Genomic DNA, 5,326 nt, shown 5'->3' on the forward strand with positions numbered 1-5,326 from the left:
AAAAATTTAATTAGTACCATCGGAATGTTGAGGGGAAAAGGAATAAATAAATAAAATAAAAAATACAAAAAAACTGACATCTCATTAATAGTTTTTCGCAGAACACTTATTCACCTCCCAAGAAGCATGTGTTCCATGGAAAATAGTTTGGGAAACCCTGCATTGCATGAATATTTACAATCTTAGAGTCATATCTATTACAAGTGTTCGAAGCAGACGAAATGAATTAAAATTTGTGCTGCGGCTGGGACTCGAACCCAGGTCTTCTTGCTTGTTAGGCAGAAATGCTAACCATTACATCACCGCAGTAGGATGGTCACCATTGCTGCACAAACTACCTAAGCTGAGTGCCCTCCCTGACACAAACTTCAATTCATTTTTCCCTTATATATTGTGACCATCCTACTGTGGTGGTGTAATGGTTAGCATTTCTGCCTAGCAAGCAAAAAGATCCGGGTTCGAGTCCCAGCTGCAGCACAAATTTTAATTCATTTTGTCTGCTTCAATCATTATCCTAGATGATAAAAAGAGACCTAGATGATAAAAAGAGACTTAAATGTCTCAGGGAAACATTTAATTATTACAAGTATATTCACATTCTTTTATTATTAAGATTGCATGTATGTGTCATATGCTTTCATACTTTTCATTGTGAAAGCAATTAGGTGAGAACCAAACAATTAAATTGGTATAGCAGCTTTTGGCAGTTTGAAGATATCATCATGGAACAAAAATTAGTCAATGAATTTTGTTAACATTTCCTGCAAACAATTAGGATGTTGGACTATGAAACCATCATTTAACAGATGCATTAATGAGCAGTAGGGGAAAACCTGTTAAGCATGTGAGAAGAGCAGAAAACACTTTCCTTTTATAACAAAGTTCGCAATTAAGTCAATGTATTCTAGATGAAACTGAGATGCATTGCTAATGTGTATGACATTCTGTCAGAAACACACTGATGTGACAAAAGTCATGAGATACCTCCTAATATCATGTTGGACCTCCTTTTACTCAACATGGCGTGGACTCAACACATCACTGGAAGTCTCCTGCAGAAATATTGAGCCATAGTCTACAGCCGTCCATAATTGCAAAAGTGTTGCTGGTGCAGGATATCGTGTGACGAGATTGATGTCGGACAATCTGGGTAGCCAAATCAATCACTCGAAATGTCCAGAATGTTCTTCAAAGCAATGCTGTTGTAGCCCATTACAGCCAAATTTCACTGCACTGTCCTAATGGACACATTCGTCTTACATTCCACATTGATTTATGTGGTTATTTCACACAGTGCTGCATGTCTGTTAGCGCTGAAAACTCTATGTAAACGCCACTACTCTCAGTCGTTTAATGAAGGCTGTCTGCCACTGTGTTGTCCGGGGTGAGAAGTAAGGCCTGAAATTTTGTATCCTCAGCACACTCTTGACATAGTGGATCTTTGAATACTGAATTTCCTAATGATTTCCGAAATGGAATATCGTGTGTGTCTCGCTCCAACAACCATTCTGCGTTCAAAGCCTGTCACTTCCCATCATGTGGCTTTAATGACGTCGGAAACATTTTCATATGAATTGCCTGAATGGAAAGGACAGCTCCGCCATTGCACTGGTGTTTTATACATTGTGTACATGACACGACTGCCATCTGTATATGTGCATATCACTGTCCATGACTTTTGTCACCTCAGTGTACATAACTCTCTAATTGTGCAAAATGGTGTCATTCTTTTCGACTAACCAAGTACTGACATGTTAACAGTATTTTATGCGTCACAGAACAGTCGATTCTGTTTCTCATGTACACAAATAAAAAATGGGAACTTAAAAACATGTAAGCATAAAATTTCGAGTAGAAAACATTTTATGATGATAAAAATTACGTACGACAGGTTTGCTGGAGACCAATACTTTCTTCTCTTCTGTGTTGAGGTTAGAATAAGTTACATTTTGTCCATGCGGAGTAGCCAAAGAACTCGTCCATGATGTATTCTCAAAATTGACCAAGTCACATAAAGATTCTGGGATCTTCGCTGTACACGGCATGAGATTCCTGTCACAGGATGACATTAAACATCAAGGGATATGTACAGAACACATACAGAATTTATATACACAAACATAATGCACACAATTCATCAATAATACAGTGTTGCGTAGTAATAGAACTGGTGGCTTATAGTCTAGAACCAACTGCAAGTAACAATAAGTATTAGCAGTAAGAGCTCAGAAAGACGCAAAACAGTTATTTGCATTTTTGTGGAAGTATCAGTTAGACCAAACAAATACATGTTATACATGGCACTATTTTGCATTGTGTAACATCTACTATGGTTTGCCGCCATATCTGATCCAGTTTCCAAAATATAACTATACTCTATTAGTTTGGAGCAACACGTATATGTTGCTGTCATCCAATATGATCATAGTTACGCAAAGTAGGTAAATACTTTGCCTTGTGTTACTTTTTGTGGTACACTTTAATAATTTTTTGCTAGTTTAGGAACACACATCTGCAATTTATTCTTACATTTCATTACCCCCTACACAGTCACTTCCACATGTGTTCAGAAAAAGGAAATGTCTTTGACAATATTGGTAGAGTTTGCCACACAAGACTAGAGAAAACTTTACACTGACAGATGAATTATTAAGTCACATTATTTTGTGGTCACTCCCCTAATTTTAGAAGAAAAATGAAAGAAAGAAAGGAAAAACTTAAGATTCACTTCTGCAACCAATGAGTATACAGTTAACAGTAAAATACCAGCAGTAATTAAAAAAAGAAAACTCACCCAAACTTTTTGACTATACATACTGATGAAAACCTGATGTGAAAGGTGAAAAACCAATTTGTTGGGTCTTTTGAACAAATGAACTAATCAATGTTTGTGCTTAATGTCATTGCACATTATTGAAACGTAAGCAAGCTAACATGTTAAATGACTTATTTTTCCTGTGCATTACAAATTATTATTCTGTAACACCATATGAAAATAGATATCAATAATAACACATACAAGAGGTACTGAGGAATGGTAGGCTCGTTTGAAGAAAGCTATTTTAGAAGCAAGTCAGGAACTTTAACCTTTCCTGGGCCAAGTGCCTTTTCATACACAGCAGAAAATGGATTGTAGGCAACATACAATGTATGGGCATGTCACAGAGTGGCTGCAGCCTCTCAGAGGCATAACTGATACAAAAGGATGTCTAGTGTCACTGGGAAACACTAGCGAACATTTTATCTCCAACACAAATTCTCCCCAGACATTTGATGCAAATACTTTGAAACATTGTATATATTCTTTCAGCAGATTTATTGACGATTATGCACCACAGTTTGGAAGGGTAATCACAATACTATAACAAAAAGAAAAATGATCTTTGTTGTTCTTCACTAAAATTGACTGACGCAGAAAGAGGTGAGCTATGTTGGTATAAAAAGCCTTTTTCAGTTACCCAAGGGTACGAAAGCACCCAATACATTGCAAATTTAACACATTGGAAACACTTCTTCTTGACTGCTACTATTCTATGGACAAACATTTATTCCAAAACTTGCAGCACATATAAAATATGAAGAAAAAAAACACTTATTTGCCACTTATGCATTTCTCCATGTAATAATGTTCTACCGAGTACCCAAAAAAAAAAAAAAAAAAAAAAAAAAAAAAAAAAAAAAAAAAAAAAAAAAAAAAAAAACAGCAGAAATAAAACAAATCATCATATTATTTAAGTACACACTCATCCATAAACGCACAGCATATATTAACAAAAATAATTAATAATGTGAAACTCTTCACAAAAGAGCTCATGCAATAAGGCTTTTTACATAATACATGGAACATGGAACTAGCTATGCAACTGAGTTGGCCTCCCCCTAAATACAGATTAATAACTGTGTGACAACATTACCTACAGTAATTATGTTCTTTACATCCAGCACTTATTTCTACCATACACAACCTGCAGCAAATGAAAAAAACTTGTAATTAGCTATACTATATACAAGGTAATTCTTATCAACGTTTAAAAACTCTCAAAGTGACACACATGACACAGACATGTAATTTAATATAAGACACATGGGGCCACAAATTTCGTGAAATATCCCAAAACTGGATGACAATTGCTGAACAAGGCCTATGAGAAATACAGGCCCTGGTGCGTTGTCATGACATCAGCATGTTGGGCCACGGTGTAGATTGCTTGTGTGCCTCGTGTTAAGCGGTTTAGTTAGTTTGAGTTTTATGTGAACAAGTTATTCTCACCCAAGTTTGTTCTGATGTATATAGTGAAAACATTCAGTGCATCTACAATTTTTTTTAATAATGAAATAGGTGTAAGTGAAAATATAATAATCAGAAGTGTATAGAACCTCAACCACAAGGATTTACTTAACCGTCTAATCTCTTTCAGTGAGATTTTTGAAATAAGTATGTCATATTGTGCAAGCCACTACTACAGTGACTGTTCAAGTGTGCACATGGCTCACCACCTTTTTGTGATTTTATACCAAACTGTTTGGAAATAAATACTTATATCAAGAAGCTGTGTAACATCGAAGTTTAGTACAAAGTGCTCCAGTTATAACAATCATTATTATTAATAAAATATGGTATTACAAATTAACTGACAGGTACTTGAAAAATCGTACATTATATTTATTTCATTTTGTTTATAGATGTTTTGAAATACTGAAATGCCACGCAAATGCGGTGTACTTGGATGTAGATCAAATTACAAATCAGAAACTGAGAAGACAACAATATTTTCACTGTCATTCAATGACAATTGCCATAATATGTGGCCCATCACATCACAATGAATTTCTCTAAACTAAAACAACCAATGGTATGCGTGAAACATTTTGACAAATCACACGTAATTCGAGTGGACAGAATTATGGACAAAGGTGAACTAAAAGTGTTTCCACGAATAATCCCGAAACAGGAGATGCCATGCAATGCAAACCATATTTCCAAACATGCCATCCTATTGTTCTAAAACTGTCACGAAAGCAAAATGCCTTGCTGATGTAAAAAAAGGCAACCTGTGAACATCCATTCAGGATAGTATTGAATCCAATAAGAACCACCAAGCACAGAATGCACTATGAAACTTAAATGGCATAAGTTCACTTTTAGAGACCAGAAAAATTAATAGTAATAAGTGGTCAGTGATTAATGATAACAATAAACTGCATCTTTGTCTGTCGGGGCTTGATAGGGGAGTGCCTCGTGTCACTTCCTTCATCACAATAAACTGTGATTTGAGTTACAATTTAAACGTTAATACTGCCAGTAATCTCTTTGTTCATGGTTCTT

The 5,326-nt window shown here is 35.4% G+C and overlaps 1 non-coding gene across 1 annotated transcript; it reads right to left on the bottom strand.

Moving 5' to 3' along the window:
• Nucleotides 1-236: 236 nt before the first annotated feature.
• Nucleotides 237-309, bottom strand: Trnav-aac (transfer RNA valine (anticodon AAC)). The gene has a single exon. It is a non-coding gene; the product is annotated as a tRNA-Val (tRNA).
• Between the last annotated feature and the right edge of the window lie 5,017 nt (nt 310-5,326).

This window comes from Schistocerca cancellata, chromosome 5 (genome assembly GCF_023864275.1).
Source record: "Schistocerca cancellata isolate TAMUIC-IGC-003103 chromosome 5, iqSchCanc2.1, whole genome shotgun sequence".
Classification (NCBI taxonomy): domain Eukaryota; kingdom Metazoa; phylum Arthropoda; class Insecta; order Orthoptera; family Acrididae; genus Schistocerca; species Schistocerca cancellata.